Here is a 12,664-nt window from a genome sequence, read left to right as displayed (position 1 = left end):
TTGTCCTTATTTTTTAGTTTAGTTAATAATTTTTCTTTATCAGTTTTCATTTCCTTACTTTTAAGCGTCTCTTCTCTATTTAGATGAAACTGTTCCCTCTCTTTGAGTTTTTTTATTTCATCTTGAAGTTCTGCATTTTTCAAAGTAGAATGAGCTAGATTTTCTTGGCAAGTCGACAGTTTAACTGCATTGTCATACAGTTCATTTCTATAACTAATTAGTTTATGTGTATCCTTTCTAAGATCTGCATTTTCAGATTCCAGTTTATTTATCCGTTGCTTCTGTTGCTCTATTGTCTCTCTACACGTTTGAAGTTTTTTTAAATGTGCCTGATTTGTGTTGCTCAATCAAAAATGATTTAGCTCCAGTGTTTTTAACTCTTGATTCAGAGAGTCATAATTTGAATTTTGTTTCTTTAGTTCGGCTTTAATACGCTGTATTCTTTGTTTTAAGTATTCTGTTTCTTTTTTTTCATCCTGCAATTTACGTAGATTCGTAGATTGTTGTAGAGCGTAGAAAAAGCCTTTATCTTCAGAAGTGTTGTACCAACCTTTGATGTCAGTCGCCTCGTTTTTTGAATTGGTTCCGTTAGTTTTTACTAACTGAGAATCTGGTTTCTGTCCTTTGCTTTCGTCAGTTTCCAATAACTGAGAATCGGTTTTCTGTCCTTTGCGTTCGTCAGTTTCCAATTACTGACAATCTGGTTTCTGTCCTTTCCTTTCGTCAGTTTCCAATAACTGAGAATCGGTTATATGTACTTTGGTCTTAAGAGTTTCCAATAATTGAGCCTCTCCTTTTGTTTCAGTTGAGGAATCCATTGTTTGTATTCAGGGAGGTAGTTTTACACAATGTACACACGTTATCTACAGGTTAAAAGATTAGAATCAGAAAAAATCAGAAAAATTTAAAGTGAACAGCAATTATGCATTCCCACTTATTGTTGTTCACTTTAAAATGTTCTGACTCTAACTAGTCCCGCAGTTTTCAACCGATTTCAACAATTTTGGTATCAAAACGTTCAGCTTGTTCAGGAGAATTGTGCTATGTCTTTTGGTAAAGATATTTTTTGTAGTTTTCGCGATATTCTGCTTTTTCTGCGCTTTTTTGTCCCATTGAAATGCATGTAGAATTCTTAAATTTCAGCAAAATTCAGCTAAAACTTTATCATCTTCGACCTTTAACTACTTCAGCATACTTTCAGCTAGAAACACCATTCAACTTTAAAAATGTTTCCATATCTTTCTGCTATTACTGTTTAACTCAGCTTTTTGCTAACTTTTACAGTTTTGCTTCAGTGAAGCTTCAAACTTTAAAAGAAAATTTTAACATTTTCAGATTTATAATGGAAGTCTATGGACGGAATTCTTCAACTGCTAGAGTGCGTGCTCTAGCTTTTGAGCTGTTCCGGTTTTTCCGAACAAATTCTTCTCACTCCCTCATTTTTCACTCAATTGAAATAAATTATACATCAAAATGTAGGGATTTTTGTCAGGATTCGGGAAATGTAACCCTAATTTGTGTGTGGCATTTACAGTTTTCCAACAGTTTGGCCCAGACCACGAAGAAGTCCAAACTTCCCCAATAGAAATCCAATGAGAGACTTTCCAAAGATCACAGACAAAATCCAAAACGATACATATTTTCGTATCACTCCCATTTCTTAACTATTTGATGTACTAACATGAAACTTGGTATAGAACATCTTCAGAACCTTCTAGCACTCACATTGAAGGAATTTCTTCAATATCATTTATGGTTTAGCTGTTTAGCTAACTTGTTCGTGCATAGGAAAACGTTGATTCTGAGAAAAATCGTTATACTCAGAAAAAACACATTTTTACATCATCACCGTGGTCAAATAGTTTTTAGTAGAAACATGAAAGTTGGCACAGTCGAAGCTGAAAGATGGCTGATGTCCAAGGTGAAATAATTTTTTGAATACCTTTTTACGGTTTTGGCTCACCACTCGTTTGTTCGTAGGGGAAGTTTTGCTTTTGACAGCTCACCTCTACCATGGAACTCCATGTTATTTAATGAGACCAGCAGGTGGGACAAACCTTTTTATTTCTCCTTCCCATTAAGGTTGTGAATGAGCTACATCCTTGAAAGTTATCCCAATCGGAGACAAAGGATAGCTGTCGCTTAGACTGAAAGAATTTTTTAGATACCATTTACGGTTTGTCTTCAGCACTCGTTTGTTCGGAGATGACATTCCCATTAAAAAAAGCCTGAGAACAAAGGAAACGAAAGTGAAGCGCATGTCTCTCTGTCACTGACAGGCTCGTTAAGCATCGTCAAGGTAACCGAGCTTCAAAGGGATTTTACCTCTGCCACTTTAAACAGCACATTTTAATCTAATGGAGGGAGACAACACTGATTTAACATTTGGAAATGGATACAATATGACTACTGGCCATGACCCTTCCCTTCACACGCAACCCTGATAGACTTTCAAAATAAGACTCCGGGGACCCTACAAAATAAAAGCCCCTACATTAAACTCATATTTTTTTTCCCAGCATATGGCTCAACATTATGACGCAAACTCAACCACTTTTTTAAAATTACACTCTAGGGGGCTTTTCAAAACATGCCCCACAGCAAATTTCAAAATAAAAGCCTCCCATTGCCACTTTATCTACTGCCCTAATAACAGGAGAAAAGAGTGATTTAACGATTGGAAAGTCATCAAGTATCACTGCTGGGTCGGACCCTTTTCTCAACACACAACCCTGCTAGACTTTCAAAATAAGACTCCAGTGACTCTAAAACATTAAAGCCTCTATATTATACTCGTGTATTAATTGATGCAAATGGCTCAGCATTATGACCCAAACTCTACCAGCTTGTTTCTATTAGACACTAGGGACCTTTTCAAAACACACCCCAGAGCGAATTTTACAATAAAAGTCTCCCATTTACGCTCTAATGCAGCATCTATTCACCCAATAACATGGAAAACCAGTGATTTCATATTTAGAAATGGATTCTATATCACTGCTGGGCATGACCCTTCCCTTGACACACATCCATGATGGACTTTCGAAATAAGACTAAAGGGACTCTACAAAATAAAAGCCTCTTCCTTACACACACTCATTCATTGTGCCATATGGCTCGTAGCTATGACCCAAGTGACATTTTTCTAAAAGGTAAGAAAATCTCTGATACAAAGAGATCAGGCTCAGTATAGACTCTTACATTTTAGCTTGAATTGATTTATTTAAAAGTATAGAGACCAAAACAGATCTTTAGCTGACAGAGTAATACATTTAGAGCAGTAATTATTTTTAAAAATAAAAGAGAAAAAATAAAATGTTGTCTGTCAATATGCTCAATTCACAATTACTTAAGTGGAAAACTTTCAAGAAATGAGTCTGAGATGATTCACTTTATAACATGGCGCATTATCCTGTTGGAAGTAGCCATCAGAAGATTGGTACACTGTGGTTATAAGGTCCGGCCAGGTGAAGATCCGCAATTGCAATCGCACCAAACAGGAAAAAGAACATCGACAAATTCCGGTTCGTCAAATTAAAATATAGCAGCAACAAATCGGTGACTAGAAATTATAGCACAATTCTTATATATAAAAAAAAAAAAAATAACACCGTTTATTTAAAAGATTGGATCCAAACTATTGGTTATTCACCAACGAGGAAGCAGATTTCTCATCTTCATCAAAATATTTATTTTATACCGAGGGACTTAAACTTTAATCAAATCCATTCAAAAGAAACTTCTTATTACAGGAATGAAAAGAGATGCTGAGTTTGGGAGTAGAGAACAAGTTCATTCAAAAAAAGCAGTTTTGAATTATCCTTATCCCCGTTACAAAAATCTACAAAAATTTATATATATATTTGGGCAGAAACTGAGCATATGCTGGATGATGGTGGGATTTTTTTAATATGTCATATTAAATTAAGCACTCACAGGGTTCATACAGGAATGAGTGACTCTAATTTAATTCTATTTTAATGCTATTAGAAATTATTTTAATGCCATCAACAAGAACCATGTACACAGGTTATTAGTGTACATGAAATATGAAGGAGCTGTAAGCACAGTTCCATGGCTCCTGTATGTATGTAAACACTCACACACACACACACACACACACACATATACGTATATATATATATATCCTCTAGCCTTTTCTCCGCCTGGAGCTTCCTTTCCGAACATACGGCTTTATGATCAGTTCCACGCAAATTAATAGCGATATAATACATCTGACGAAATTGTTTTTATAAGCATTTTTTATTAAAGAATTATAAATACTTTGATAAACATATTTAAATAATTTTAGTGCCAATGAAGGCCTTGATAAAAAAAAAATGAATGAATTGTAATTATTTTTAATGATCCGCGGAAACCCTGGTTCATCTCGCGCATGCTCTCTACGATCTCCAAGAAACTCAGAGCGGAGCGGTCTGGAGCCACAGTGGAGGATGTATGCTTTGCTTTGTGCAGGCGGTCTGGAGCGGAATATGTGGGATTTCGGGGTAAAACTCCTCTTGGACGTGATGGCGACGCTGCAGTCGAACAAGACGAACTCAAAGAAGAGATGCTAGCGGTAAATATATGTTCGATTACTGCCTGCTAAGCTAAAAGCAGCCTAGCCTAAAGCTACGGCTAATAGCAGCCTAGCCTAAAGCTACGGCTAATAACAGCCTAGCCTAAAGCTACGGCTAATTGTAGCCTTGCAAGAACAAGCTTTATGAAAGTGTATTTTTTGTGATTCACAGGAAGCAGTACGCCGTCTTCACAACTCGGAGACTAATTGCAGGCGCTATGAACTGGAGCAAGGGTAAGATTTAAAGAATATGCTTTCATTCTGCGGTAAAAGGAAATGGATACGGATAGATACCGATCATAGCTGTACATTTTGTTTTCATAGACTAATGTCGCCTCACAATGAGGCGGTGACCTCCTATTGCTCGGAGCCATATCAGCAAGTCCAGATTTGCACAATGTTGATAAAGACGACATTGTGTGTAAGTGACTTGTTTTAATGTTTTCTCCTTCCTTGTTACTGTGACTTGCGTTTGATTTTTTATTCATACCACTCTCATTTAATTGTTTTCCAGCTGCCTGTAAGACGTATTTTGAGACGGTACGCAGGAGCTTCAGATATACGCAGCCTGAGAACGCGTTGGGTGCGGAGGCTGCCAAGCAATCTGCTCGGATACGGGCTAGAAGAAAGAGGGTAAGACTTTATTTGGTGACTATTTTTCAGGTGCATTGATAGATGTGTTGTGTCCATACGCAGTGCGCTGATTCATTGTTTTTTTTTTCAGCTGCTGAAAGCGAGGCAGAGTGTGCTAGCAGATGAGGAAGTGGCACTCTGGAAGTCCGCCACCGTCGACCTCATGTCCGACGAAGAAGATGGCGTCGTTGGCGGTGTCTCTGGATGGATTGTACGGTCGCCGCCATTTCGTAGGCCGGATCTCACTGAACTCTGTGTTAAGCTGCAGTCCCGGTTAGAAGCGATGCCGAAGTACAGGGCCACGCACAGTAGGCGTCTGCACATCGGACCTGCCTCGGAGGGAATGCTGCCAGTTACCTCCAACCCCGAGGAAGCAAACGGACCGTTCACGGACTTTTAGATACCCATGTGTTTGGATACGCGTTGTATATAGTTGTGTGTGTTTTAATAAAGCTCTTTCTTTGCATAAACAGCTTCCTGGCAAATGTTCATTTCCTGTATAAATTCATTCATGTCCTTGATGGTAGCCTAATAATTATGTAGTAGTGTAGGATAACATAAATACACAGCATATGAATGAATAAATATATGAATGAATAAATATATGAATATATATATATATATATGTAAATATATATATATATTTATATGTAAATATATATATATATATATGCCAACCAATCACGAGCGACTTTACTTGTTTAAAAAGAAGTGGTTCCGTCCAATACTCAGTAAGAAAATTAAAGCCTGGCATGGCCACGTGTGGTTTTGCTGCCAATCACGAGCGATTTCACTTGTTTGAGAATAGTGGTTTCAGCCAATACTGAGTAGGTTATTCAAGCCAGACCTGGCCAGCCGCGCGGGTTTGCTGCATTCATATGCTAATTAGGGCCATTAGTACAGCTGATCGCTCTCCACATATGTCAGAGTCCGTTTCCGACAATTTGTGGCACGACAAACGCGGACAAGCACGGGTTGCAAATTGTCGGAAACTGACGAAAATCAGGGAGATCTGCGGGAGTTTACGGGGACGAAAATCTCACTTTTCATGCAGTGTTAAGTGGTATTGGCACTCTTTCTATAAGCTTCTCTCTCTATCCTTACTCTGCTTCTCATGATCAGTCTTGCACATAGGTTTTTAGATTTTCAATCCTCTAAGGATGACACTGTTTTCTCTATGCTGATCAACCGACACATTTTAAATCATTTCAAATTGTTTTGCAAAGTCTTGACATTTCCACATATGATTTCAAAATTTTGATACTTATTCAATACCATCTTCCTCAACATTTTACTCCCCATCCTTAAGCTACTCATTTTTTCTTCAACCAGATAAGATTCAAGTTTTTCTTTGTAATTTCTTTTCTGATTCAGCTAATTTAATACTTTTCAGCCTATGCTGTGAACTTTGGCTTCATTCTGCTCTCTTTTTGGACAGGAATTAAGCTTTTCTGTTTGCTGCTAATTCATAACACGCCTGACATGTTTCTGGAAAGCAGGTGGCCCCCCTTCAAAATTTCTTTAGAACTTTTCCTAGAAACTTGGGAGACATTATGTAAAGACCCTTCTTGTGCCCACATTCAAGACATTTTTTGATCATGTATGGTTTGGCTGTGCAGCTTTTAAGATGAGTCTGTTTCTGCCATTTTACTGCCAAATGATTCTACCCTACAAAATCTTCAGATGATTCAATTGTTTTCTGCAGTTTGAAGTTTCTGATAACTTCCTATCACATTTTCATATGTTCTTCAGGTAATTTCAGCTTTTTTTCATTCAGCAGAAGCATTCCCACTTGCTGTTTCTCCGAAACAGCTTTTTCCAGTTTAGTTTTATTTTTAATTTTTTTTTTATTTAAAGCAAATATTTCTAAACTTTTATGTTGGAAGATTTTTATAAATTTTAGTGTGAGGGATTGTATTTGAGTCAATGAATCAATGCAATCAACTGGTTTTCCTTAAATAGAACACTTTGAATCAATTTGACTGTATGATCTGGTTGAACTGTAAAGAGCCTTGAGATGACGTGTTGTGAATTTGGCGCTATGGAAATAAACTGAATTGAAAAAAAAACTGAATATGTCAAAATAAAATATATACGTTTGTACAGGCATCTGTAGGTATTCTAAGCAAACTAGAATATAATGTATATATATATATATTTTTTTTTTTTTGGTCGACTTTGAAATTATATTGTATCAACCGAAATAAAGCAATGTAGGGCAATATAAGTTTTGGCTATATTGTCCTTCCCTGTTCTGGAGTTGGATCAAATTTTTTTCCAATCTGTCAGTTTTGTTGAAGTGCAGTAAAAAAAATTTTTTTCTTATTTTTGTCCTTTTTACTCGACATTTGCACATTTAACCCTAGTCATTAAGGTGCTGTTAAGATGTTAAAGGCTAACCGTGCTTCTGGCACTCTCCGAGCAAATAACAAAGGAGCACCGGAGGCATTTAGAACTATTTCTAGTTTTAAGTAAGTAGAAATTAAATTGTTTCTAAAAGTAGCAGCACATGCTTATTTCAAAAGGGTTCTCAAGCAGAATGCTTTCTTTTTCGTCATGTATTTAGGTTGTACATGTGTACCCTTCTGTCTGGTCAAAATGTGGGGAATTTTTTATTTTTTTTTATAAATTAAGAAAAAGTTTTTTCACCAACTAAACACCAGCTTTTGTCTCTAAGCCCACAAGAGGGCACAATACACATTAAAAGACTGGGATACTTGTGTATATTAAATACAGTTCTTCATGATGCAGCATTGACCTGTCATTCTTCAAGTTCACATTCAGACACATTTTAAAATGTATTTTTTGGTTCTTATATATGCTGGCTGAGTTTTTTAAAATACATTATTTGGAGGTTTTACAGTTTAATCTATGTATAGATCAGAATACAAAGTAAGGAATAGTTCAGGAATAAAGTTGTTAAACTTAAAAATAACACACATACAAAGGTTTTAAAATCTTGAAAATGCATAAACCAATTTGTCTTTTAAATAAAGATGAGTATTAGACAATTTAAAACACACAAATAGATCATTTACTAATTGGATGACAAGACACCATTTAATAATGCATACAGTAGAACCCTGGGAAGAAGAAAGCCATTCCTAAAAGAAAGCTGTGAGAAGTCATGGTGGTCGAAGCATCAGGCTGTGGGGGAACTGAGACATGGGAGCTTATTATAGTTTATAGAATAAAGCTTCAAGGGAAGTACAGGGCAATCCTAAAGGAATATGTTGAGAGGCTGGGAAGGACTGAGACTTAAGCAGCAGTTCACCTACAAGCAGGACAGTAAACCAAACAGTTATGCACAGACAATGTTTTTTCCTTACTTAAATGTTTATTGTGAAAGTAATAATTAAAAATATATATAACACCAGTGTTTGAAGGTGTTCTGTTGTCATTTTTTTTATTTTTATATATGGAGTGGAAGTTGAAACCACATTAACCACATTGAAAGAAGCCCTGTTAACCAGGTATCCAGTGTTTATGCCACTTTACATTCAAGGAAGGTGTGCAGCTTTAGCATAAAGTTCACATTGGTGCAAACATTAATCAATCACAGAGCACAGCTTTACACTGGAGTCAAGACCTATTGGTAGCTGGTTGAAGCACACATACACACTAATGCCATTAAAAAAGTATGGGCAGAAAAGTAGTTGAAATCAAAAGCCCCTGAGCTCTGAGGAAGAAACATGACTTGTTTTTAAACTAGAGATCAAGCTTCAATCTTAATTTGAGATTACATTTTTAACCTGAGCTTCAAAAGAAAGGTTCATTATTAATAGTTAGGTAGTTTCAGGTTACTTGAAGCAGTTCAGTACCTCAGGCAATTCTGATGAAGAGAATGGTCTCAGATTTACTTATAAATAAAATTGAAAGAAATAAAGCCAGTTTCAGTGGCTTTAGACAGATACTGTATGCTCTGCATCAAAAGCAGATTGCTGTTATTTTGCAAAGATTTAGTGAATTACAGAATTAACTCTATAAAAATGTTAATGGGTGTTTAACGGGTTTATTCACAGATGAGTACAGTGTGAATACGATGAGTCCAAAGATTCAGCTTTGAGCTAAACCTTTTGTGACAATAAGAAAGGTAACTCTAAGTAAGTCATGTAAAGACATTACTTCATACTTGCCAAATAAATAACAAAACAAGGGGCAGGTTGTCTAAATCCCCCCCCCACACAGATCTTTATTTATAAAATCTAATAGATAAATACCATAGTTTTCTTCCACCTAACAATTAGAATAATTTGTGTTAATCTGATATAAAATTTGTGGTTGTAATATGAATAAAGCAAACTTTTAATTGGTAGTAATGCCATTACAAAGCATCACATATGTTTTATTGACAACAGTATTTCAGTATTTAAGGTAGCTGTAATTAAACTTTTACTTAAGAAAATGTCTCTTGACCCAGATGACTTGGTCAATTATAGACCTATATCTAATCTTCTTTTTGTATCTAAAAGTCAGGAAAAGTTAGTTGCCAAACAAGTGTGTTATCACTATAATGAACTTTTTGAATAGTTTCAGTCTGGCTTTAGAGCTCATCATAGCACTGAAACAGCTCTGGTGAAAGTCACTAACGATATTCTCACGGCCTCAGATAATGGATTTGTATCTGAACTTGCCCTGTTAGATCTCATTGCTGCATTTCTGTTATTAAAATAATTTAAAATCATCAATTATCAGTGTGACTTATCAACATCCCGCCCTCAGAAAAACAACAAAAGCAAAAATCCACAATAATATACAGGATTTACAAAACACACAGAGCCTATCAACTACAGCAAATGCTCATGCAAGAGCTATTCCTATATCAAGACAATGTCAGGTGTATACACAAGATGTATTGCTTCATTCCAAAATTTAGCACCATGACATCTGATGTGAAGTTAGAAAGAAGTCGCATCAGCAAAGGTGAATTGAAATGAGCAGCCTGTCTTGTTGGATAATTTTGAAATTGAAGGTTCTGCACTAATTTTGTATGATAAACGGCAGCCATTCAGCATTAAATAGAGCTCTAAGAGCAAAAGTACATGTCAGGAATATATTAATATGAAAGATATTTTAGAATTGCAATTTTAAGAACAAGGGTGAGCACAGCGTTAAGAAAAACAGTTGATCATAATTTTCTCTCGATAGACTGGAACAAGTCAGGAAAAAAGCGGCTGTCAGTAAAATAAATAAAAAATGACAAAAGTAATAATAGATAAAAATGATAAAAATATAGAAATCATAATAATTATTTTGTTTGTTTATATATATATATATATATATATATATATATATATATATATATATATATATATATATATATATATATATATATATATATATATATATATATTAGGGCTGCAACTAACGATTATTTTAAAAATCGATGAATCGGGCGATTATTTTTTCGATTAATCGATGAATCGGACAAAAAATATTTTTTATATTAACCTCTTTATTCCAAAATAAACATTTTAAACACACAAGTACAGGTTGCTCATAAACTGTACTGGTGCAATATGAAAAATAAATTTTTGTGTTAAAACTACGCGAACTTATATAAGAAATGTAGCTGTACATCCACAAAATGTAGGCTACTTTGTTTCATAAAGCGCAAAAAAAGACATTTTTGTTTTTAAAAGCCCCTAAGGGGTTCAAACAATAGGTCCCCCCATTTCAACAAATTAGTTTTTTTAGACTAATAGAGTTCTGCCTTTTAAGACAGGAAAGTATAACAAGTTGCTACTTGAGAAAATACTGAACCATAGAGATAAAAATAGCCCTGTGGTTCAAATTATAAATTGTATTTGGAATAAAAATGACAGAACTAGGGGTGCTAAAAAACACATCCTCCAAAGACAGATATTTACATAGGAATGTGGCATATAATTAATTGACATATTACTGACCTTGCTGGATTTTATTCTGCTTTACTTCCATAAATTGCAGGATCTTCTTTACTTTATCTTTGCCAGAAGATTTAAACTTTAAAAGCCTTGCCCTCATAATTTGCAAGTTCATTTATTTATAAAGAAAATATAAACGCTGCTTAAGCTAATTCAAATGAAATTAAAAGTAAAATAAGGAGCCAACCTTATCACTGTCTGTAACCTACTAACACGGTAAGGAAAGCATCAGATGAGCTACCTGAGAAACTAACGTTACGTTTCCCCACTTTAAAACGAAACAAGCATGGTCGCTCACCCTGCTGATCAGCTCTCTTCACTGCCATCGAAGCCCCCAACGTGTTTCCTTTTCAGGTGCTGCATCATAACAGTGGTGCTTCCATGCCATGTTAATTTGTTTTGACAAAAGTTGCATGTTCCGACTTTTTTCGCTTTACAAAGCGCAGGCTATTTTAATTATTGTGATCAATTTGCGCTGTCAATCCCGGCGCATGCGCGCTTCATTTGCAGTCTGGACGCTGAGGGTAAACATCCTCTGACTGCAGCGCTGAGAGGGACTCCTGCTGGAGAACGGGGTTGCGATGGGGGAGGCGCCCCACGGCAATGACGACGGCGGCGGATGACGCATTAATCGCGCGACACAACTAATCAATGATGAAATTCGTTGCCAACGCTTTTAAAAGTCGATTTTATCGATTCGTTGTTGCAGCCCTAATATATATATATATATATATATATATATATACATATAAGGTTTCCTTCCTGTTAAAAAGGAGTTTTCCTCTCCACTGTCACTGTATGTATGCTTGGTGTGAAGGACTGCTGAAGAATCGACAACAAAATACAATCATAAATCATCACTCCAAGGTCACTGAGGAGGAGAATTTCCTGCAAGTCAATGGCTGTGTCTGAACGTCCCCACTATATAGGGGTTACACTATTTTATGAGTGTCCGAATGTCTAGTGGAATTTTTTTTTCTCCCACAATGCACCTTGAAAAGTAGTGTACATCGATAGTCAGTAGAAGAGCAGATATATTCCAGAATGTTTTTTAAGAGCTCTCCTAGCACACCATCATGGGATTTGTTTTGGGGATGAGATAGAACAAAGATGGCGCAGGCATCGAGTGGGGAGCTGCAGTCAAGTGACCAACGTGGAGCAAAAAGTAGTGATCATATGTCCAGATGGTCAGTTTACTGAGTTCATTATAAAGTCCACTATATAGTCCCTGCTCTATATGGTGATTCAAGTATTAAAGGTTAGGGCGTATGTTTGGACACAGCCAATTACTGGATACAATGAAGTGGTTTTCTTTGTTGGAAATGTTTTACCCATCAAGCAAAATTTGGTTGGAAAGACAACATGATTTACATCCAAACAATGTCTACATTTGGTTGTAAAGTGAAAGATGAAAAATCGCAATTTTCAGATTGTTGAAAAACATCCTTTACAGTGGACTTATTGGACTAAAGTTGGATAAAATAAAACCGCCGTAACACAGCCCAAATTTCAAATAGTGTTTGTAGGCTAAATTAAGACCATGACG

The 12,664-nt window shown here is 35.9% G+C and overlaps 1 protein-coding gene across 1 annotated transcript in view; it reads left to right on the top strand.

The window, feature by feature from the left end:
- The window catches only part of ncs1b (neuronal calcium sensor 1b), a 51,341-nt gene that overhangs the window by 26,874 nt on the left and 11,803 nt on the right, over positions 1 to 12,664 (top strand). The gene's annotated exons all lie outside the window — the stretch shown is intronic.

The sequence above is a fragment of the Cyprinodon tularosa genome, unplaced genomic scaffold, assembly GCF_016077235.1.
Source record: "Cyprinodon tularosa strain WSP-4 unplaced genomic scaffold, ASM1607723v1 ctg240, whole genome shotgun sequence".
NCBI classification, from domain to species: Eukaryota; Metazoa; Chordata; class Actinopteri; order Cyprinodontiformes; family Cyprinodontidae; genus Cyprinodon; species Cyprinodon tularosa.
This window is presented reverse-complemented; position numbering and strand designations above follow the sequence as displayed.